The sequence below is a fragment of the Podarcis melisellensis genome (genome assembly GCF_964234715.1).
Source record: "Podarcis melisellensis genome assembly, chromosome: 14".
Lineage (NCBI taxonomy): Eukaryota > Metazoa > Chordata > Lepidosauria > Squamata > Lacertidae > Podarcis > Podarcis melisellensis.
The window spans coordinates 25,639,410-25,664,285 of record NC_138546.1 but is presented as its reverse complement, the minus strand read 5'-3'; the positions used below and the strand labels follow the sequence as shown (position 1 = coordinate 25,664,285).

Genomic DNA, 24,876 nt, shown 5'->3' with positions numbered 1-24,876 from the left:
TGCTGAATGCTGACACTGTTTACAAAACCTAAAATAAGAGATTTGGAGGGAAAGGAAAGTTAAATACTTACATTGGGGTATTCGCTGAAAGATTGAAAAAAAAAGACAGGAATTTTTTCACTTCATGAAACACTCAGGATTTCCACAGAAAGAGGGGTTGACAAAATTCCTTAGTGAGGCCTTTATTGAAATGAATGGAAAATGGGGGTTTATAGACCAGGGAGATTGTTTCACCATTGTGGGGATTAGCATAGGTGCTAAGATAGCACATCACTCGGGTGTGATGAATGAGTGGATAGCATTTTTTCCCTGTAATAAACAGAATTCAGTTATTTATAGCATCCCCCTTTCCTCCTTGATTGTAAAGGGTAGTGTCTTCTGTAAACTACATGGAAGACAAGATGGATCTCTTTGTGATGATGAAATTTTTGCCCTTGTTTTGCTAATTTCCCCCAGAAACAGGATTTGTGTTTTGCACGAGTCCCATGGAAATACCAAGCTGCTTCTGGTACTTGTGACTGTCAGTCCAAATAACCATCCCCTCAATCAGATTTTCTCAGAAGTTCATTCTGATCTGACAGTTCTCCTCATGAAGGTCAAGAGTTGGCCACATGTGTGTGTCTATTGTCTAGCAGCTGGAGGAGATTTTCAGACTAAGTAAGACAAAAATAGCACTAGACACACACACACACACACACACACGTCTCCTGGGAATTAAAACTTTTCAGCTGAAAAACTCCCAACTTCCAAGTTTGATTTGCACTCTCTCTGAAGTATATTTTGATCTAGGAGGCTTAGTTTGGTCAGAATCAAGTATACACTTTCAGAGTTAACGCTAAATACATTACTTCTGGTCTATGAGCTACCATAGCTGCTAGAGGGTTGTGAAAATTTGTGTCCCAGGCTTTTTAGACTTGTCTTCCAGACGTTAAATATATTGGCATTATTTTCAGCTCTACTACCCTACTATTTAGTTCAACTTAAGTTCCACGGTTTCACCACTGAAATGTGTGCACCTTCCAGCCTCAGAATCTGCATGCCTAGATGCTTGGGCTCCATGCTCCTGAAAATGAAGGGTCAGAGTTGCAAGGGACCAGCACATTCTTCCCACATCTTGGAGAGTGTAAGGAGTGTGGGCTGCCTTTCCGCCCTGAGTGGCTTATAAGGGAACTGTCCGGGAAATGCAGAGTGCTTTGGCCTCAGAGTTCTTGGGTTTTAGGTAGTGTAGCGGGGGTCTGCCAGGGAATCAAACAAGATGCTTTGAAATTGGACCAGGATAAGGCAGCTGGGAGCTGGCCCTGCATTCCCCAGTAATTTGTGTGCCGGGTGCATGGTCTCAGAGCCTTTTCAAATTAAGCGCTTTGATGCAGCCCCAGTTTTCCCCCTTTGGTTCTGGGGTTGTGGGTGACAAAAAGGGGGCGGTGGCAGCAGGTACTGGAGAGTAAGACTCAACTAGCAGCACTGCAGGGCTGTTGTGTTGCAGTTGGGTAAGGGAGGGAGTATGGGAGACTGTCCTGAGCACCCCTACCTCCATTCTTCACACCTTACATTTCAGATTATCCCAAGGAAGTGCATCATGCTGAAAGGGGTAGACCGATGGGGCTGAGCCCTTCCTTCCAGAAGCAAATGCATTTTCCATTTTAATTTTAGTAATTCCTTTGGTTGCTCCTCCCCACCTTGACCAGCAGAGAGCGCCACATACCTTTCTAATTAGGCGAAAGTGTGTTCCGATTATCCGCAAAAAAAGCATTCTTTTCAATGGGATCATCAGCACGGTCATGGCTGGGCTTGGAAAGAGGGCTGGCTGGGAGTTGGCTGGCAAAGAGGAACCTGAGATGTGGATAAAAGAAAGCCCATCTCCATCCAGTGCATTGTTAAACTATGGAACTCCCTTCCACAGGAGGCAGTGATGGCCACCGAGCTGGATGGCTTTAAAAGAGAGGATTAAATAAATTCATGGAGGAGAGGGCTATTGCTGGCTGCCATCCATGTAAGCTATGCGCTGCCTCTGCAATTGGAGGCAATGATGCTTCTGAAAACCAGTTTCTGAAAACTGCAGGAGGGGAGGATTGCTCTTGTGCTGAAATCCTGCTTGCAGATTTCCCATAAGGGCATCTGGTGGCCACTGTGAGCACAAGATGCTGTCCTAGATGGGCCACTGGCTTGATCCAGCAGGCTCTTCTTATGTTCTTGTGTTGGAGTTCAGATCTGGATGCCTCTTACTCCACCTCGAATTCAGAGCAAATCAGGCACAGAGTTAATCTCTCTGCATCCCTGGAGCAGCAGCTTTTCTTTAGGTCACATCAAAGGGGACAGTGGCTTTCACTTGGAGCAGTTAGAGACCCTTTAGCAGTGCAATGGGAGAGTACAACAAGATGAAACCTGGGAATGAGGAGTTTTAAGGCCAGAATGGGGAGCGGTTGAGACAGGCAGGCAGACTAGGTCCCTTCATGCAACAGGAAATTTCAGGGAGCGCACCTTGAAAGGGCTGTTGTAAAATGCTCATGGCTGGGGGAGCATTTCTGCATATCTGTGCCTGAGAAGACTAATTTATTTAATGGCAGTTGGATGGTCTCTGATTACAGGTGCTCAGCTGATAAATGGGAAACTGGAAACAGGAGGCGTGTGTCACGAATATAGCTGTTGGGTTGTGTGATTTCAGGTGCAGGGAGGCTGTGTGGGGCTCATTGTCAGGAGTGACACCATGCGCCACCAAGCCACAAGCTTTGGTTCCTTTGGGCCCCGGGGTGATTGCGCACACCTTGCATGAATGGATGTGTGCAATTGAATTAGCCAGGCCCTGGAGACTGTCTGCCCCACAACTCCACCTTGAATAATCCAATGCATACAGGTTCTGGAAGAGAGGAAGTCAGCAGCAGCAGCAGCAGCAGCAGGGAAGTGGTGACTTGGAGAAATGAGTGGGTTTCCTCCCCTGGAAATGCTGCCTCCATCTCCGATTGCGTTCCTTACTCTAGATTAAAATCCTGCCTCTGCAATATTCTCTCACTGCCACCTAGCTGTGCCGGTCATTTTTTATTTTATATATTGTGTTAATATTCTACCTCTTCTCCAAGGAGCTCCAGGTGGTGCACATGGTTCTGCCCCATTTAATTTAATCCCCACAACAACCCTGCGAGGTAGGTTAAGCTGAGAGGCGGTGAGTGGCAGAAGGTCACCCGGTGAGCCTTGTGGCCAAGTGGGGATTTGAATCCTGGTTCTCCCAGGTCTTAGGGACGCGGGTGGCGCTGTGGGTTAAACCACAGAGCCTAGGACTTGCCGATCAGAAGGTCGGCGGTTCGAATCCCCATGACGGGGTGACCTCCCGTTGCTCGCTCCCTGCTCCTGCCAACCTAGCAATTTGAAGTCCCGTCAAAGCACAAGTAGATAAATAGGTGCCGCTCCGGCGGGAAGGTAAATGGCGTTTCCGTGCGCTGCTCTGGTTCGCCAGAAGAGGCTTAGTCATGCTGGCCACATGACCCGGAAGCTGTACGCCGGCTCCCTTGGCTAATAAAGCGAGATGAGCGCTGCAACCCCAGAGTCGGTCACGACTGGATCTAATGGTCAGGGTCTCCCAGGTCATAGTAATTCAACACTTACCACTCCATCCCACACTGTTTTTTCTTTGCCTGCATCGATTATGTCTCTGGCAAAAAGGGCACCCTGACCTTGTTTCAGGGGTGCTGTGCCTCCATTTTCAGCCATCTCCAACTCTTCTTCATCTCACAGCTTTGGGTGGGAAAGGGAGTCCTGTTTTATGGCTTTGATAAGTTAAGGAGGGAATCAAGGAGGAAGGAGAAATTAATGCGAAAATTCAACATTACTTCAGCAAGATTTTTGTGTGTGTCGAGTCCCTAATGGGAACAACAACAACAAAAGAAAAAAACATATAAATGAATTCTTGTTTTGAAATGTTAAACCCTGCAGGCAAAGCAGGAACCTCCTTGAGATGGCAAGCAGAGAGCTGCTGCGCACCTTTTTAGAACATTTTGCCATACAAAAAAGCACCTGTTTTAAGTCATGCAACTTCCTCTTATTAAACACCCAGAAGGACTTTGTTCCGTCTACCAGGCGTCAGCAAACTTTTTCAGCAGGGGGCTGGTCCATTGTCCCTCAGACCTTGTGGGGGGCCAGACTATATTTGGGGGGTGGAATGATGAATGAATTCCTATGCCCCACAAATAACCCAGAGATGCATTTTAAATAAAAGCACACATTCTACTCATGTAGAAACATGCTGATTCCGAGACACACACCCCCGGGCCGTAGTTTACCTACCCGTGCCTACGTTAACTCCCTTCCAGGCTAGACTTTAGGATTTTCAGAAGTTCAGCCCAGCAGTAGGGAGCCATGAGTTGGAACATGTTCATAAATGATCTGGCGTGAGGGGAAGCGTAGAACATCTGCTTTGCATCCAGAAGGTCACAGGTTCAGTCTCTGATGGCATCTCAAGGTAGAGCTGGGGAAAACCCCCTGTCTGAAATCCTATATAGCCCCTGCATGTATTAATAGCTGCCACCATGGGCAGCTTTGAAAGGTGCTTAAACAAATTCATGGAGAATAAGGCTATCAATGGCTATTAATAATAATAGCCACCGGTATATATTGTCTCTAGGAACATCGTAGAAAGGTTTGCATCCACCCACACCCTCCTAATAGAAGGACTCTGGGTCACTGAGAAGTTTATGGGCTAAGGAGGTTGAGAACAGACAAAGAGAAGAACTTTCTGGCATTTCAGAGTTAACTTGTGGAACTTGCTGCCTCAGGACATCACACTTGCCAAAGACCTAAATGGCTTCCTTGATAGGTTGGTTGTACTTCACCACGTCCATTATCGCAGGATGGGTTTGCAAGTCAAAAGAAACCCATAAAAATATAATCAATATTTAAAATAGGGAAGAAGACAAAAATCCTGCAAAGGAACAGTTTCACTGCCGACAGTCTGACTCCTGCCCCCATTTAAGTGCCAGATCCACGCAGAAAAGGTCTACCAACAGCTATTTTCCATTAAATAAATGAATACAGTCATTTTTATTCTGCATTTAAAGGGTTTTTATAGACGGCTTCCATAATTAAAACATCAAAGCAGCAATAAAACATTAAAGCAGCAATCAGAATGATTAAAATGATATCAAAGGACCCTAAAAGCACATGGGGACAAATAGCGCCGCCGGAAGCAAGGCCACCATCCTCAAGCGTCGCTCTGAGGGGAGGAGCCACAGGAGAGAGCTCTGTCTGGTTTCACGGTTGTAGCTGGCGCTCCTCCTTCCCCAAAGGGAGCCCAGAGCAGCCCACAATAATAGCACAGCATAAAAATGGCTTTAAACAATGCGACACTACAAGAATGGGAGCCTTTTTCATTCCAGGGGCCGCATTTCCATCTGGGCAACCTTCTGGGGGCCACGTGCCAGTGGCTGATGGGGACCGAGGCAAAAGGAGGTGGAGCAACAAATGTAAATTTTGCCTTTGTGCTATAGGCTGGTTTCTACACTCTCATCCATGTATCCTGCATGAAGGGCAGGGCCTGGGGAGAGTTCTGAGGGCCAGGTGTGTGTTTCTGTTATGTATTGAGTTGAATAGGATCCAAAATGCAGCAGTCTGATTGGTCCTAGAACAATAGGATTCAGAATGCAGCAGTCTGATTGGTCCTAGAACAATGGAGCAGTCTGATTGGTCCACAGGAGCCACCCAATCCAGCTCCAGGTGGAAGTGAATCCACAACCTGATTGGCCTACAGGAGAATCCCAGAATTAGCCAATCACATGGGGCCCATTGTGTAAATAATGTATATAAAGCAGACATTCTGGGGGAACTTCCATTCCTCCTCACCACTATGAGCTGAATAAAGAGCATGAAATCCACTCTCGACGACAAGTATATTTCAGTTTCATTCGTTCATTCTATTTCTATGCTGCTTTTCACTCACATGAGTCACAAAGCGGCTTACATACAATAAATAATATAGTAGAACATCACAATTGCAACATGCTTTATATGAAATAATTAACAAGTCCTAAATAAACACTATTAAAACATTAAAAACCACAGCACAACCACAAGAAAAGTCATAAAGTTCACAAAGCATTACATCACTCATAATCCACAAAACAATATTAATTAACAATCATAAACTCAGAAGCAAGTCCCACAGTAGGGCTTACTCCTGAGTAAGAGTTGCAGCCCAGCCTAAAGCAGTGTTGAAACCAAGGGGTTGTGTCCAGTATTAATCCCTCTCAGAGTAGATCCATTGAAACTAATGAACACAACTGACTCAGATGCATTCGTTTCAATGGGTCTCCTCTGAGTATGACTTGAGTGGTGGTGAGGTTATTTCCTTGATGCCCCTTTCTCTCTCTACCCTTTCTTTGATTTGAGGGGCTGGGAAGGTCCAGGGCCGGATCCTGCCTCTTTTCCTGGCCAGCATGCTTCCCTGGTTGCATTTTCTGAGCTGTGACACTGTCTGTGAGCCTCTGAAGGGGAGTGGAGATGCCATGGTCCTGGTTTCAGGGGGAGCAGCTGCAGCAGAGGTGGGCTGCCAGTGGTATTCTGAGGATGCCTGAACTCTGCTGAAGAAGTCTTTTTTTAAAAAGCCTATGTACTATGTGTTTCCTTCATTTCCCCCTCGTTTGCCTGGCGTACGATGACTTATTTCCCATCAGGTGGCCGCTTTCTGGCTGGAGGTTTTCTTCTTCTCATCTATTCCCCATCCCCCCTCATTTTGACAGAACCTTCCTTTTGCACATGGGGGCGCTTAATGATTCCTTTCTTTTCAAAGATGCAGTGCAAAGCAGAGTGTCTTTGAGGACACATGTATTTGGTTTGCTCACGACACAGGAGCTCATGATCCTGCGAGGGCTCCTGAGGACTTTCTCCTAGGAGGCAGATTTGCAGGCAGGCTGCTCCTTGGTGGGTATAGGATCAGGCCCCATCCCCCTTCCTCCTTCCTCCTTCCAGCCACCCTTGGCTATGTCTCAGGCAGGCAGCCATTTCTGCTGACAAGGCCTCCCCATTTCCATAAAGCTCCCTTTCCTCCTCTTTTAAGGTGCTGCAAGATGCTTTGTGTTTGCACGAGAGGCTTACTCGGGTGCAGGAAGTGTTTATTCTTTGCCTCATTTCCCTCCCCCCCCCCCCCCGTTTTGCCAAGTGCCTTAATGCCTTATCTGGGCTTCCAGCCTTTGTCCACTGGGGGTGTTTTGTTGTGCTGTTTTATTCATTTGGTAAGAAGCTGCCTGGGGCAGGATTTGTTCTGCCCATGAAGCACACCAACCTCTCTCCACCTGGCACCCTCCAGCCTAGGCTGATGGGACCTGTAGTCCAAAACATGTGGTGCCAGGTGGAGGAAGGCTGCCCTAATAAGTACCTTCTCCCTCATGATTCCTCAAATCCAGTGTGGTGTAGTGGTTAAGAGCGGTAGTCTCGTAATCTGGTGAACCGGGTTCGCTTCCCTCCTCCTCCACATGCAGCTGCTGGGTGACCTTGGGTCAGTCACACTTCTCTGAAGTCTCTCAGCCTCACTCACCTCACAGAGTGTTTGTTGTGGGGGAGGAAGGGAAAGGAAATTGTGAGCCGCTTTGAGACTCCTTCGGGTAGTGATAAAGCGGGATATCAAATCCAAAACTCTTCTTCTTCCACAGCTATGGAACTCATTCCCTGAGACGTGTCCTCAAAACCTGGCCTCTCCCGGCTTTGTTTCAGCCAGGTCAGTTGTGGGCTGGGTCTTCCTCAGGCTGGTTCCCTCCAGATGCTTTGGGCTACAACTCCCATCAGCCTCAGCATCGTTCAGCCCTGCTGGTTGGGACTGGTGGGAGTTGTTGTCCCAAACATCTGAAAAGGCACCAGGCTGTTACAACATATACATCCATGTGCCCTTTCCACAAGACAAGGCAGGCATGTGCATTGTGGTATTTGGGGAGATGTATTTGTACAAACGAAAAGTATGAGGTTGAAATTATTCCATGCAGAAATGATCCTTGGTAAACAGCTAAGGAGGACGGAGGAGAGCCTCCCAGTCCCACCCCCTGCCCTGTACGACAGCAGCTCAATTTGTGGCTGGTACTGTGAGGAACTGTCCACAATAAAGAATAAAACAATTCTAGAGTTAGAAAAGGGGTGCGGGTGGCGCTGTGGGTTAAACCACAGAGCCTAGGACTTGCTGATCAGAAGGTCGGTGGTTCGAATCCCCGCGACGGGGTGAGCTCCCTTTGCTTGGTCCCTGCTCCTGCACACCTAGCAGTTCGGAAGCACACAGTGCAAGTAGATAAATAGGTACCACTCTGGCGGGAAGGTAAACGGTGTTTCCGTGCGCTGCTCTGGTTCGCCAGAAGCGGCTCAGTCATGCTGGCCACATGACCCGGAAGCTGTACGCCAGCTCCCTCGGCCAATAAAGCGAGATGAGCGCCGCAACCCCAGAGTCAGCCATGACTGGACCTAATGGCCAGGGGTCCCTTTAGCTTTACCTAGAGTAAGAAAAGACATAAGGGAGTCACCAAGTCCAACCCCCTCCAATGCAGGGATCACAGCTAATCACAGCTTCAGGAACTCTGAGAAGCAACACACCCTGCAAGCAGAAACAGAGCGTGTCAAGGCCAGCAAAATAGAAAGGCTGGCCTTTTTGAAGTATTAGGATTTTTAAAAAAACTATTAGCTCTCCAGCTGTGGACAAGTTTCTAAAGCCCTCTGGTGCCAGCTTTTAAAAAGAGAAAAGTCACATCTCTTTAAGGACGGTAGCCGCATCACTTAGGTTCCCTTTGGCCAAGATACGCCCACCTGCCCTATATCTGGTGCTGTGCATGGGGCAGGTGTGGGGCTTGTAGAGAGGCGGCTGGGTTGAAAGGGGCTTTACAAGCACTGACCACCAGCTGATTGGAGATGCCTGCAAAGCACCATGCTTGATCTCAATCTGCCCAGGCAAAAATGGGCCACTTGTGGTCATTGTGGTGTCAGATGATTGACAGGTGTGCAGCCCCACCCACCTTTCAAACCTGACCCACTGGAGGTGGGGGGGGGGGAATCAGAATCCAGCCCACACTGATTCTTCTTCAGCTCAAAGGAGCTGCTTCCCAGTGGCTATAAAAATCCTTCTATGATCACTGAATCATAGAACTCTGTAGAGTTGGAATCCCAAGGGTCAACTAGTCCAGCCCCCTGAAACAAGATGTGACGGCCTGGAGATCACCCATCATGGGCCATGGTCTAATAGGTAAAGGGACCCCTGATCATTCGGTCCAGTCGTGACCAACTCTGGGGTTGCGGTGCTCATCTCTCTTTATTGGCCCAGGGAGCCGGCGTACAGCTTCTGGGTCATGTGGCCAGCCTGACTAAGCCACTTCTGGCGAACCAGAGCAGCGCACGGAAACGCCGTTTACCTTCCCACCAGAGTGGTACCTATTTATATACTTGCACTTTGACATGCTTTCGAACTGCTAGGTTGGCAGGAGCAGGACGGGAGCTCACCCTGTCACGGGGATTCGAACCACGCACCTTCTGATCGGCAAGCCCTAGGCTCTGTGGTTTAACCCACAGCGCCACCCGCGTCCCATGGTAAAAGAGCAACTGCTAAAATAATGCATTTTGAGGGTTGCTCCTGTTGCTGATGGGAAATAGACCCCTGCTCCTTCCTACATCAGTGTGGTGGGGAGCTGCGCTGTTGCTGCCTCTCCAACTCCAAGAGCCAAGATTTTAAAATTTGAAACATGTTAATTGAGGCGGGGGGGGGGGGAGAGGAGGAGGCTGTGTCTGGAAGTGGAGCGAAGGAGTGGAAATCTTCCCATAAACAGCTTTGGAAGATTACGCAGGGAAAAAATAGGGCTATGCTGATTAGAGCTTATTGTCCTCTCCAATCAGGAGCGCATGCAAAGACGCCTGGCTCCACTTATCACTGCAGCAAATGCACCTTATTAGGAGAGTCATTATTTTATGAGGCTGTGTAGTCCAGGGAGGACAGCAAACATCCAGCCCAAGGCACTTCTCTGCTCCTCCATGCTGGCATTGGAAAGTGCAAGGCTGTGTAGGCAAAGGTGCAAAGCTTTGGCCACGCTTGTGAAATATGAAGGATATGGCTTGTTTTGGAGCCATGGGAGCAAAGACGGTGTTATTTTGATTAGGAAGACCTGTCTGATGGTAAGAGTTCCTTGACAGTGGCACAGACTATTTTAGAAGCTGGAGTACTTGCCTTCGTTGGGGGCTTTTAAATAGAGGTGAATTGGACATCTCCAGGGAATCTTTAAGCTGAGATTCCTGCATTGTAGAGGGTTGGAGTAGAAGACCCTTAGGGTTCCTTCCAAAATCTACAGTTTTATGCTTAACTTTTTAACTTAAGCGACCTGGTTTACTATTTTTTGCCCAGACCCAAGAGAGAGGCATGCTTAGCTTTAACCTAAGCACGCATCCTTTCAGCTGGAACTCAGTTTTTCTGTCTCATTCCTATTGAGACCAAATTAGCTTGACTTTAGGCAGCGACCATGTGCTATCACACACATTTAGAGCACATGGTTTTTCCCAAAGAAACCTGAGAGAGAGTGCTCACAGAGCTGCAGTTACCAGCACCCTTAACAAACAACAGGATGGGGAAACTGTGCCAAAGCCAACCAAATGGATTTCAACCAGTATAAATGTAAAATCCTCCTTTTCACGAGGCAAGATCAGGTGCACCTTCCTTGATTTTAAAAAATGGGAAAGGACCTGGGGTTTTAGTAGACGACAAATTGAACATGAGCCAGCTATGTGGTACAGCTGCAACAAAGAGCTAGTGCGATTCTGGGCTATATCAACAAGAAGTATACTATCCAGAAGGTCAGAAGTCATGGTCTCATTGTGTTCTACTTTGGTCGGACTTCACCTGATGTGCTGGGTCCACTTCTAGCCATTCCTCTTTAAGGATATTGGTGCCTTCGGATGTTTCGAAACGGGAGAGCATCAGAGATGGTGAGGAAGCTGAAGGGTCAAATCCTAGGAGGAAAGGTGGCAGGAGAAGTTGGGCATTTTGAGATGAGGAGGCGAAATAGTCATCACATATAGGAGGACTCTCACAAAGGTGATGGACCTCATTTCTGTTGCTCCAGAAGGCAGGAAACAGAACAGCAGGGGCGAATTGCATGAAAAGGTATTTTGATTAAACACCAGGATTCCATGATTGTGAACTGTTCTGAGAAGACTTTGTTTTGGGAAATGTCATAGCTGTGATTCCATGTTGTTGTTTAGTCGTTTAGTCGTGTCTGACTCTTCGTGACCCCATGGACCAGAGCATGTCAGGCACTCCAGTCTTCCACTGCCTCCCGCAGTTTGGTCAGATTCATGTTTGTAGCTTTGAGAACATACCTGTGATGGGACGATGAGCTGCTTGTGCGTAAAATGCAAGTCCCTCAGAGTTTGATCAGGTTTTCAAACCTCTGCCTGTGACGGAGCCCCTCCAGCATGGCTGCGTCAATCACTAGTAGAATCCGAAAGTGGCTGCTTTCGGAAACGTTTCCAACATAAAAGCTCCTTAACGGAAACACGTCGTCTGGCCTCTCGGCGTGACAGTTTCCGTCGAGGTGTGGGTGTCCCTATAGGAGGTCCTGAGACCTCCCCACTGGTTTCGCTTGAAGCGTCTCTGAGCCATCCCTCCGACTCACTTTCCCTTGGAGTTCTTGCTCGCCCTCTACTGGTTCCCTCTTCCGCTGCTACTGCTCTCTCAACCTCAGGGAGCCTTTGCACCTGCGGCGCTTTAGATGTCAGTTCCCTGACATCCACCTCCCCTCCAGGGCCCCCTTCACCCCCTCCCGTCTCCTCTCCTACTGGCGGTGAGGAGGTAAAACCCCTGAAAGAACCTCCCTCATCTTCCGACGTCGCGAACACTTCCTTCCACTTGTTGCTGTTCCTACTCTCTAGGTACTCTTCGTCATCAGAGTCCACTCCATCTTCCAACTCCGACTCCGCGAACCCTTCCATTTCCTCTTCCTCATCGGTGGTGCCGAAATACTCCCTCCTAAACCTTGCTATAGGCTGAGGTTTCCTCGGGAACCTTTGGTGGAACGTTTCTGTTAAAACCTCGTCATTGACTTCCTCTGCACTTACCCAGGTGTTTTCTGACTCCGGTTCCCCTTCCCACGCCACCAAATACTCCACCTGATTACCCTTCCACCTGGAATCGAGGATTTCCGCTACATGGTTGCGGCGTTCCCTCTCTTCCAAGGCTGGTCCCCTGACGTGCTCCCCTTCACGTCCCCCCCTGTATGGTGACAGTAACGACCTGTGGAACACTGGGTGCAATTTCATGTGGTTGGGTAATCGGAGTTTGAAAGCTACCGGGTTGACCTGCTGAATCACCTCAAAGGGTCCCAATCTTCTGGGCCTCAGTTTCTTACAACCCCCTTTGAACGGCAACCCTTGGGTTGACAACCACACTTGATCCCCCACCCTTATGGTTTCACCTTCCCTTCTGTTCTTGTCTGCCTGCTTCTTATATTGTGCCTTGGCCCTTTCTAAGTTGAGCTGGAGCTGCTGATGGATGGCTTCCATCTCTTCTACAAAATGTTCAGCCGCTGGAACGCTCCATCTCTCCCCTCCTTCCCCTGGAAATGCCCTGGGGTGACACCCGTAATTAGCCAAAAAGGGACTCATCCCTGTGGACACATTCTCCGCATTATTGTAGGCAAATTCTGCCAACGCCAACTTTTCGACCCAATCGTTCTCTCTGTCATTGACATAACACCTAAGATATTGTTGAAGAATGCCATTTGCCCTTTCCGCCTGCCCGTTGGTTTCAGGGTGCCGGGCAGTTGAAAAATTAACTTCCACGTGTAGCAAGCTCATGAGCTTCCTCCAGAACCTGGAAGTAAATTGTTTGCCTCGATCTGAGATCACCCTCGAGGGAGCCCCGTGCAACCTAAAGATATGTTCCACAAACAACTTCGCCGTTTCTTCCGCTGTGACTGCATGTGAGCATGCTACAAAATGGCACATCTTAGTTAACAGGTCTACTACTACCATGATGGCTGTTTTCCCCTTGGACCTTGGCAGATCCGTCATAAAATCTATTGATATCGCTTCCCAAGGCCGTTCTGGTGTGGGTAAAGGTTCTAATAACCCTGCCGGCGCCCTTCTTTCCCCTTTGGCTCGCTGACATTGGTCACACCCTCTTACATACTCCCTTACATCTTCCCTCACCTTAGGCCACCAAAATTCCCTGGTAACCAACCACATGGTTTTGTGTTGCCCAAAATGTCCCGCCGTGGGGCTATCATGCAACTGCTTGAGTACTCTCCCCCTCAATTCACCTTCGGGTATATACAGTGCCCCTTTGTAATACAATGCCCCATTTCTTTCCTCAAAACCTCCGGGGCTCTCGCCCTCCCCCCTGAGACCTCTGAGCTTATCCTGGGCATATTCATCATTTTCCGTTTCCTCCACCAGTTCCCGTTGCCCCACCAGCGCCGCCCCACACACCCAGCGGTCCTCCGGGATGACATGTCTCTCTTCGATCACCTCCTCCCCTTCCCAATATTCTGGTTTGCGTGAGAGCGCATCCGCCCTGACGTTTTCTGGGCCTGGCACATAACAAATCTCAAAGTTAAATTTGGAGAATTCCTGTGCCCATCTCACTTGTCGTTGGTTGAGCACTCGAGCTGTTCTCCAATACTCTAAATTTTTGTGGTCGGTGCACACTTGCACCTTGTGTTGTGCCCCAATTAATAAATGTCTCCACCTCCGGAATGCTTCGTGAATGGCAAGTAGTTCCCTGTCATACACCGTGTAATTCCTCTCGGACTTATTCAGTTTCCGCGAGAAGAATGCACACGGTCTCCACTCCGACGCACTCCTCCCCGGTTGAAGAAGGACCGCCCCTATAGCCCGGTCGGATGCATCTGTTTCCACTCTCATGGGTTTTTGTAAATCCACATGCAGAAGTTGTTCTTCCGAGGCGAAAGCCCTTTTCAGTTCTTCAAAGGCTCGATCCGCCTCCACCGTCCAAACAAATTTCTTCTTGCTGCTGAGGCAGTCGGTGATGGGCGCCGTCAAGTGGGCAAAGTTCTTGATGAACTTCCGATAAAAGTTCCCAAACCCCAAGAATCTTTGCACGTCCTTCTTGGTCTTCGGTGTCTTCCATTCCAGTACCGCTTGAACCTTGCCTGGATCCATGGCCAATCCCTTGTCTGACAAGTGGTACCCCAGGAATTCCACCTCCTTGGTATGAAACTGGCACTTCTCCAGTTTCACCCACAGCTGGTTGGCTTGCAGCCTGCCCAACACTTCTCGAACGTCCCTCACATGCTGTTCCTCATCTTCCGAATACACCAACACGTCGTCTAAAAAGGCCACACAGTTCTTGTAGAGCAAAGGTCCCAGAACGTGGTTTATAAAAGCTTGAAAACAGGCGGAGCCCCCTTGTAGACCGAAGGGCATAACGAGGTATTCAAAGGCTCCCAAAGGGGTAAACATGGTGGTCTTCCATTCATCTCCCTTCCTTATGCGTATCAGATTGTACGCCCCCCGCAGGTCCAGTTTTGTAAAAATCTTTCCCTTCCTTACTCTGGTCAAAATGTCGTCAATTCGGGGCATAGGGAAAGCCAGGGGCTCCGACACTGCATTGAGGGCCCTGAAGTCACACACCAGTCTCGGTTTGTCTGTGTTCTTTTTGTCCACAAAAAACACTGGGCTGCCCCCCACCGCTCGGGACTCTCTGATGAAACCTCGCTTCAAGTTTTTGTCAATGAACTCCCTCAGCTCCTGCATCTCCCTGTCTGACATGGCGTACAGCTTGCCTACTGGGAGTTGGGCCCCTGGGAGTAGGTTGATTTGACAGTCAAAGGGTCTATGCGGTGGCAGTTTGTCTGCTTCCCTTTCGCTGAATACGTTGCTCAGATCTGCGTATTGCGGGGGCACCTTCCCTTTGCCCATCACTTCCATCCCCGCTAGGGTGACTCTGTCTCCTCCCGAGACCTTCCCCTCCTTGCAGTGTTCTAGGCAATGCGCTGACCCAAAGGAGACCACCCTCTGATGCCAGCCCACTAGCGGATCGTGTAGCGCCAGCCAGCTCATCCCCAAAATGATGGGCACTCCTCCCAGGATGGCCACATTAAACGCTATCTGTTCGGTGTGCCTTGCCACTCTCATTATCATCGGGACAGTCTGTTGGCTAACTTCTCCCCCCAACAGCTCTCTGCCTCCTGGCGCGCTCCTATGGCCAGCGCAGATTTGGTTAATTGGTCCATAGACTCCGCCCTGGGCCCCCGGGAAAGCTCATCTTTGACGGTTGAAGAAAGCCCCTCTTCGAAAAGCATTTGGATGGGCTCCGCCGATAGGTCCCACCCCAATTTATGAATCAGCATAGTAAATTCAGTCCAGTACTCACGGACAGATCTGCTTCCTTGCTGGCAAGCCATTAACTGCCTTCGCACCACCCCCTGCTCAATATCGCTGGAAAACATCAGGTCCATGGCACGAAAAAACTTCCTCGTGTCCTTTAAGATCTCATTATTCGCTGCCATCAGGGGTCTAACCCAATCTTTCGCCCCGGATTCGAGATGGCCAATCACATACGCCACTCGCGATTCCTCGTCGGGGAAGTCATCAAACTGCAAGTTTAGAGCGTATTCCATCTCTGTTCTAAAGGCATGATAGTTCCTGGGATCCCCCCCGAATTTCTGCACCAATCCTGGTACCTTTCTGGCGAGCGGGGTGGTTTTCTCCTTTCCCTTTTCTGCATCCTGAGCCCTCCTCTCCTCAAGCCTCGCCGTTTGCAGCGCCAACTGGATCTCCAACGCTCTGTACCTTTCTTCCAGGCTTGGACCCCCTCCAGCTGCTCCTGCACCCCCGGTTCCGGCTGGGTTGCTCATGATGCTTCTCTCTGCACAAGCTGGCTTTCGGTGACTTTCGGATTGCTGTGATGGGACGATGAGCTGCTTGTGCGTAAAATGCAAGTCCCTCAGAGTTTGATCAGGTTTTCAAACCTCTGCCTGTGACGGAGCCCCTCCAGCATGGCTGCGTCAATCACTAGTAGAATCCGAAAGTGGCTGCTTTCGGAAACGTTTCCAACATAAAAGCTCCTTAACGGAAACACGTCGTCTGGCCTCTCGGCGTGACAGTTTCCGTCGAGGTGTGGGTGTCCCTATAGGAGGTCCTGAGACCTCCCCACTGGTTTCGCTTGAAGCGTCTCTGAGCCATCCCTCCGACTCACTTTCCCTTGGAGTTCTTGCTCGCCCTCTACTGGTTCCCTCTTCCGCTGCTACTGCTCTCTCAACCTCAGGGAGCCTTTGCACCTGCGGCGCTTTAGATGTCAGTTCCCTGACAATACCCTCCAACATTTCTCTGATGAAGAAATCAAAATAATAATAATAAATAAATAATAGCTGCCACAATAACTGGTGAGGTGAATGAGCGGTGGAATGGGTTTTGTATTACCTGAGTATTCCGTGGGTCTTGTGTTCATCAGACAATCGCTCTGTTGAATCATACAGACAACTCTGGAAAATTGATTGTTGTGACAACGCCACGGACACCAGCTCATAGGTATTCCTTTGAGCATTTGCAGTGGTTGCAAGTGGAATTATGCCAAGACAGAGGCTATGCAGATGCTAAGCAGAGAGTCACCCTGTACTCTGCTGCTCTCCTCCAGGCAAAAAATGGGAGCCTTCAAAGGAGAGGCATCTGTGGACTTCAAAGCAAGAAGTGCCTAGTTTGGATCTAGATTTCTGCAATAAGAGAGTAACGGTGATTGAATACATCAATGCTAAACCATCACGTCCATAAATTTCCTAGGATATAGTTGAACTAGCATCAACTTCATGGAGAGGAGGGATATCAATTACTACTAACTAAGTTGGAGGCAGCAATGCTTCAGAATGCCAATGACTGGAAGCCGCAGGAGGGGAGAGTGTGGTTGTGGTCAAATCCTGCTTGTGGGTTTCCTATTGGGGCATTTGGTTGGCCACTGTGAGAACAGGATGCTGGACTAGATGGGCCATTGGCCTGATCCCAGCAGCCTCTCCTTAGGTGGTTATGATGGGCAGATGTTGTATTTATATGTCTGGTAGAGGCTCCTCGCGCAATGGTTCAAATGTGACAACCTCAGAGGCACTTTGTGGAATTAACCAAGAATGAGACAGAATCTCACAGGGGCACCTGAAGTTCAATTCAGTTGTTTCTCTGCTAGCAGTCGGATTTTTCAGAGATCAGCCTTATTCATTTTTCCTGCCTGTGTGTTGGGATTGCACTTCCTTCACTCAAGGCCTGAAGCTGCATGTTCAAATGTGACAGCCCTGATTTAGCTCCCCGTGTCCTGTTTTGATGGAGAAGGTTTGGCCTGAAATTCCCAAATGATGATTTTTTTGCAGAAAGCGAGCTGGTTATCTGCAGGCCTTTAGATCTGACTCCTTGTAAGTGGAGGGAGGCTGGTCTTGCCCCACCGTTTAATTAACATGGAGAGGAAAGAAAGCGACATCCCTTTTCTAGATAATTGTTTTTAAAAATGAGGCAGCCTCTGGTTTGGAGATGTCGCTGGGGAGGCAGATTTCCACTCCTCGGCTATTAGGTTCCTGCATGTATTAATAACTCAATTTTCTGTAATAATGGGGTCGCGGCGACCTGTGCTTCCTTCCTGCAACCAAGAGAGCGAAGGATCTAAATGGGAATTTGGATTTTCTCTGAGCTGCTCCCGCTCCTTCCTCTTCTCATAACTCCTCAATGCCAGAAGTTGCAGTGGCCTGCGGTGATGCCAATCCCCAGCACAGCAAGCCTGCCTTATCCAGACAAATAACCCAAGTGTGGGTAATGGGACACAAATACCAGGGGGTGGAAGGAGCATCTCTTTCCCCAGCGCTGACGGATTCCTTATTAAAGTCCTTCATGGCAGGAACTCTGCTTTCCTGACACATCCTCCGTTGCCTGGCTTGTTCCGCAGGAGGCTGCCTGGAGGCTCCTGCGGCTTTTGCCGAGTGCAATTTTGTTTTTTAAAAATATGCATTCTGAATAATTCCTCTGTGTCCCGTTCATTATGAATATTTGAATGGTGCTAAGTGGCTTGCTCTGGCGGCACAAACGTGTCTCCGGCGTGTCCTTAATTGGGAGCCACGGAGGAGCAGGAAACAGATGGCCACGACGGCAGAGGGATTGATGCACCCTGGGCTCGGGGGCAAATGAGGTCAGCGCTCCTGGGTTTCTCCTTTGTTTTGGAGGAGGTGCCATGGTAAGAAGCTGGCTAGGGCTTTTTCTCCAACTCTGATGGCTTTGGAGGCAGAGAAGGAAGGAGACCTGGACTTACCTTGCCTCTTCACTCACTGTGAAATGTTAAACTCCAGAACTTGCTCCCACAGGAGGCCACCAACTTGGATGGCCTTAAAAGAGGATTGGGCAAATTCATGGAGGAGGAGAGGGCTATTGATGGCCACTAGCCATGATGGCTGTGCTCTGTCACCACAGTTGGAGGAAGCAATGCTTCTGAATACCAGTTGCTGGAAACCAAGGAGGAAAGAGGGGTCTTGTGCTCGAATCCTGCTTGAGTGTTTCCAATTGGGGTATCTGGTCAGCCACTGCGAGGACAGGAGGCTGGACTAGATGGACCATGGGCCTGATCCAGCAGGGATCTTCTTAGTTTTCAAGAACTGGAACACAGGAAGTTGCCTTAGACCAACACCACATTTGCACTGTACATTTAAAGAACTATGACACCACTTTATTTTTAATTATTTTAAAACTAATTTTATTTTTCAGTTTTTCAAATTGACAGCAATAACCGTAAAATACGAGTGCATACATAGTTGTAGTTGTTTAGACTTCCCTCCCCCCCTTCCTTGGTTCCCTATACAAACATTTGCAAAAAACAGTATCTCTTCCTTAGCACCTTTTGTTTATTACTCTTTGTAAGTCTTCCAAAGTCACCTTTTAACCACTAGATTTTAAATTAATCCTGCTAATGTATTGAAATGTTTACAATATATTTTTAAATAATGTCTCCCCCATTCTTTGTTGAAAGTTCTTTCTTCTTGAATTCTTAATCTTCCCGTAAGTTTTGCCATTTCTGCATAGTCCATTAACTTTACTTGCTTTTCTGCCTTTGTTGGGACAGTGTCCTCTTTCCACCTGTGGGCAAAGAACATCCTGGCAGCCGTGGCTGTATACAAAAACAATCTTACCTGTCCTAATATCACTATGACACCACTTTAAACAGTCATGGCTTCCCCCAAAGAATTATGGGAGTTGTAGCTTGTTAAGGGTGCAGAGAGTTCTCCCAGAGCAGTTTAACAATCAATCCCTCTTCCCAGGGAACTCTGGGAATTGTAGCTCTGGAAGGGGAATAGGGGTCTCCTAGCAATGCTAAGAGGGACACGGGTGGCGCTGTGGGTAAAACCTCAGTGCCTAGGACTTGCCGATTGTATGGTCGGCGGTTCGAATCCCCGCGGCGGGGTGCGCTCCCGTCGTTCGGTCCCAGTGCCTGCCAACCTAGCAGTTCGAAAGCACCTCCAGGTGCAAGTAGATAAATAGGGACCACTTACCAGCGGGAAGGTAAACGGCGTTCCGTGTGCTGCGCTGGCTCACCAGATGCAGCTTGTCACGCTGGCCACGTGACCTGGAAGTGTCTGCGGACAGCGCTGGCTCCCGGCCTCTAGAGTGAGATGAGCGCACAACCCTAGAGTCTGGCAAGACTGGCCCATACAGGCAGGGGTACCTTTACCTTAGCAATGCTAAGCACCTTCACCAAACTACAACTCCCAGAATTCTTTTTTGGGGGGTGGGAGGGGAGGATGGAGAAGAGTCCAAGAACAAAGTGGAGGGTTTTCAGCATGTTGACATTTGCCCAAATGAGCAAGAGAAAAGTTGGAAATGGGAATCTGTCCCACTGAGAGCACCTGGTGAGAGGGTGAAGGCAGATGAAAGACTTTTGAAATCCAGCACATGAATTAAAATTTAAAGAGATAAAGACTCTAATTTGGGGCTTAAGGAACCAAGAGGCACTTGAAGCTCATTTCTCTAAGTTCTCTTCCTGCGGGCTTATATAAACATATGGAGAAAAAAGACCTCCCATAATGAGCCTTGAAGGGAGAGATTAAAATGTCAGTTAACAGGAAGGAGGATTAGAGAGGAAAAAGGAATTAGCCTCAAAATGTATTTGCCTCAAATATGTCAAGATCACCACTTAAAAGTTGAGATTAAAGATTCAAGAAACTTTGCACCCTTCCCTCCCTTGACTTTCTGAGCAGATCTGTAAGCAGTAATGATGATGTAAGTAGCGCCCTGAAGCTGCAGGATGAGGCCGAAAGGAGCCCATCTAGTTCTGCTTCCTGTTCTCACAGTGGCAAACCAGATACTGCAATGGGAAGCCCACAAGCAACAGCAGCTCTCCAACAGCAGTTTTCCATCGTATGGTATTAAGAGGTAGACTGTCTCTGGGCATGGAGGTTCTGTTGTCATAGCAGACCTTCTTAAGATGAGAAGCCCACATGCAGGACCTGAGGGCAATGCATCTGGAAGGTACCAGAATGGGAGAGGCTCCTGCAAACCACCCATGAATAACTCCACAGCCTTTGCTCTGTAACCCTCAAAAACAGCATCAGCATAAGCAGCAGCTGCTGGATCAGGCCAGTGGTCCATCCTGTCCAGCATCCTCCTCTCAAAGTGGTCAACCAGATGCCTGTGGGAATTCCACAAGCAAGGTTTCAAGCACAAGAACCTGCTCCTTTCCTGTGGTTTCCAGCAACTGGTACCCAGCACTGCTGCCTCCAAAAAACAGATTTGGTATCATAGAATTGTAGAGTCTCGTTCTCTAATAACTGAACTGTCTGCCCAATCACGTTGCTTGTGGCTCTGAGGACTGGCAAGGCTGATTTTTTCAGCCTAGAAGGTGGTGCCGTCAGCTGGGCTCCCTTTGTCCTCACCTGCGCCTAGGCATGTCCTCTACAGTCACTTAACACACAGCAAAGTGCAAGGCAAGGAATGAGCCAGGCTGCTGCTACTGCTGTGATGGAACAAACCAATTTGGCAAAATTGAGGGGGGAAAGAATGGTATTTGCATGGGCGGGGATCTTGCCAGTGGTTTAACCAACCATCACCTTTGCAGAATGGCTTGGTGACTAACAGAGCCTCCCAATTGCCTGGGCTGGATGGTGTCATTCGCTTGCAGAGGGCTGATTAGGAGATCTCATCCCCAACTGCCTGAAGCTGGCGGCATTATCAAAAGTAATTACATAAATACCACTGTGACACCAGCCAGAATCTCATTAATTTCTCTTTTATATCTAAAGAACAATTGAGTTGCAGTTAGGAATATTAATGCCATCCTCCTTGCCTGAAAACCTGTGCAGGGAAGATTGTACCCAGCATATCCTAAAAAGGGAAGCAAAAGAGAACCCCCCGCCCCCTCCAAGAAAGCATGTTTTCTTCTGCTCCAGAGGGTAGGATCCGAACCAAGGGATTCAAATGACAAGAAATAAGATGCTGAAAAGCATTGAGGTCCACCTCCAAGGGTCTTCCGGTGGTTCCCTCACTGCGATAAGTGAAGTTACAGGGAACAAGGCAGAAGGTCTTCTTGGCAGTACTGCTCTTGGAGTGGAACAGCCTCCCATCAGATGTCAAGGAGATAAAGAACTACAGAACTTTTAGAAGGCTGCCCTGTATCAGGAAGTTTTTAATGTTTGACATTTTAATATGTTTTTATCTGTACAGTGGTACCTCGGGTTAAGTACTTAATTTGTTCCGGAGGTCCAGTCTTAACTTGAAACTGTTCTTAACCTGAAGCACCACTTTAGCTAATGGGGCCTCCTGCTGCCGCCACGCCGCCGGAGCATAATTTCTGTTCTCATCCTGAAGCAAAGTTCTTAACCTGAAGCACTATTTCTGGGTTAGTGGAGTATGTAACCTGAAGCGGATGTAACCTGAGGTACCACTGTATTGTAAGCCACCCGGAGTTACTGGGGAAACCCAGGCAGATGGGCAGGGTATAAATGTTGTTGTTGTTGTTGTTGTTGTTGTTGTTGTGTTTGCCTAGGTAGACAGAGAAAGGGTTGTCTGAGTTCATGTAGGTACCTCTAAGCTTTGCAAAGCCAATTGTAGAAAGGGAACAGTCACATCATTAATTGTTCTACCTGCTCATGCGCCATACTCCCACACCGCCGGACGTCTGCCCATGAGGGAATGTGGCTTTGGAGTTGAAACAGGTTCCCCATTCCTGACCGAGGCCTTGCCAGCCTCCCAGTTGCAAGAAATATCCCCACTGTCGCAAGGATGGGCTTTTTGGAAACAAAGCAGTGTCTGAAGTGAGCTGCTCTTTCCAGATGATTATCTTAGAGCAGCTGCTTCCTTGGAGCTGGTTGTCAATAAAATGAAACCCACAGGGTCAAGCTCCTCTCTGATCCATGCAGGCAATCCTTGCGCATTTGCACACACAGGCTGGTGTTCCTAGTGGAGACGTGTCTATTATCCAGTGTTCAGTCAAGAGTGGCTCCTGCATTATTCCCCAAGGACTGGAGATCAGAAGCAGGCAGAGTGGTTTGCTTTTATTGTGCCAACCCAAAATGATAAAAAATAATAATCTCAGGAATATGTAGAGGAAGCGGATTTGAAACGCAAATAGTAATGGTCTGTTTGCAAAGGGGAAGTTGCAAATGATTGAAAACACCTGCATTTTGCACTGTCGTGGAGCATTTGCAGATGAAGGGTTTTGGAAATGGTTGCAAAGCTGAGAAATACCCAATTTCAACAACCCTCTTGGTTTGCTCTGCTGCTGAGCCAGCTCCTGGTGCTCAGGTGCAACAGCAAAGGGTGCAAATGGATGGAGACCACCCCTTACCCCCAGTTGGTGCCCAGAGGCAGCATCAGTGCTCTGGAATGAGTTTGCCTGCTTGGTCCCTGCTGACAATTTATGTGGAAACGTTGTGTCAGGGATTTCTGAAAGACTGGTGGTGCTTATTGAGCCGCTTTTGAACTGACATAGCAATGGGAAAGCAAACGCCTTCCTTTTTTCCAACTCCAGTTTCCAAATTGCAAAGGACTTAACACTGAAGTTAAGAGAGCAACCAAACAACTAAGACAGATGGAAATCTCATTTCGGTAGGATGAAAAACAGCGATCCCAAAAACCTCCTAATCTGGATCTCTGGAAGGGACTTGCCTCCCTTTTCAAGTTGTTACTTTCATAAGAATGCAGAGAATTCCTTGGAGGACACATTCTTAATGATTAATTTAAAACCTGTTTAATTCAAGTTAGGGAGATCAAAGAGGAAACAATTTTATGCATATCAGTGTTTGCTTTTTGACACTGGAATCTCATTTCTCTGCAATTCAGCAGGATGCGGCTTGACTTGTTTTCTGTGATGTTTTCTCTGTTGAAATTGAAATGGAAAACATCTTGCAGGCATCAGGATGAACTCCGAGCATCTTCCCCCTGCAAATCCTTTTAAGAAACATTGAAGCAGGTTGGAGAAGAGAGTAGAGGCTGCTGCCTGCTAGTGTCTGTTTCAAGTGGAAATCCTGCAGCCTCTGGTGCCTTCCTGGGTTATTAGCAGCATTTGCTGTCACTACAGTAAAATACTATTTAAAGTTGCTGCAACAATATCAGAAGAATCCAGCTTTCAGGCTTTGCATGGCTGCTCAAGCAGAGAGAGAGAGAGAGAGAGGGAGGGAGGGAGAGGGAGAGAGAGAGAGTTCTCTATTGAATGAAGCATAAAGTTCTGCATTATAACTTTAGATCAAATTTTCAAGAACGTGCAAACGTTTGCTTTTCCTCCGCTTCCTGGGATCTTGCTGTCTTCATGCGGAAATAATGAGAGACGTTACCATTTGTCATGGCAAGATAAAAAACAATGTCCCAAGGGATCTTGGAGGATCCTGTCCATCCTCCTTGCTCAGGATGGAACTACAGCATCCTTGACAGATGCTGTCAAATTTCTGCTTAAATATCCCCAGTGGAGGAAACACCATCAACTCCTGAGCATGTCTGCTCCATTGCTAGATGACCCCTCTGGCCTCTGAGACTTTTTCTCACTGTCTCATAATACTATCTATTTCCTCCACACTGTTCATGATCTTATACATCTCTGCCATTCATGTGGAACCGGCTCTGTTACAGGTGCCACGTGATACCCATTCTACATTTGTAATCGATATTTTCATAGGGAAGTACTTAACACTTCAGAAGTCCCTGCCTATTGACACCAGGCAAGTGTTTCTGCTGGACTCTTGTTGCTACCTGCTAAAAACATATTTCTTTATAGACATGCCTACTCAGATACGCAGAATGTGGATGTGTGTTTTAATCTGTTTTTAGTTTATCACCTATTTTTAATTCTTTTTGAATGCTTTAAATACCGGTAGTTGTTTTATTTTTTATTTTTGTATACTATTGTGAGGTTTGTTTGATTTTACAATCGGGCGGTGATGCCATTTCATTAATTAATTAAAGGCATTGATTGCCCTCTCCTCCATGTATTTGTTCAATTTTCTTTTAAAGCCATATAGGTTGAGTGGGGTACAAATAGCATTATTATTATTATCAGTGCTTTTCTTCTAGGAAAAAAAGGTGCCAGTACTGTGTACCCTTGAGTACCGCTCAAGGCACTGATTATTATCATTATTATCACCACCACCACCATTATTATTAAACTTCTATAATGTCACCTCTTACATACCTTTTCTTTAAAAAAATCCTAAAAGCTGCAGCTTTTCTTCATAGGGGAGTCATTCCATCCCCTTGATCGTTTAAATTACTCTTACAGCCTTTCCCATCTCTACAATATCCTGGGGCGTCCAGAACTGTGCACCATATTCCTAATGCAGACGCATCATACATTTGTGTAGCAGCATTAAGCAGCCCTTGCTAAGCTTCAGCATGTGCTTCAGAAGGCTGTCTTTGTGATCTCCGGCGGGATGCCTGCTTCATTGCCTCCATGATAACACGCAACCACATTGCACG

The 24,876-nt window shown here is 47.9% G+C and overlaps 1 protein-coding gene and 1 long non-coding RNA gene across 5 annotated transcripts in view; one reads left to right on the top strand and one right to left on the bottom strand.

Moving 5' to 3' along the window:
- Positions 1–24,876, top strand: part of FRMD5 (FERM domain containing 5) — a 135,249-nt gene that overhangs the window by 78,550 nt on the left and 31,823 nt on the right. The window lies entirely within an intron of this gene.
- On the bottom strand, positions 167–16,355 carry LOC309356628. Of its 2 annotated transcripts, XR_014162881.1 has the most exons (5): positions 16,271–16,355; positions 10,835–10,944; positions 3,598–3,758; positions 1,703–1,830; positions 167–309 (listed from the first exon to the last, which is right to left on the bottom strand). It is a non-coding gene; the product is annotated as an uncharacterized lncRNA (long non-coding RNA). The 2 variants fall into 2 exon arrangements; XR_014162882.1 differs by lacking the exon at positions 16,271–16,355 and having other exon boundaries at positions 10,835–11,199.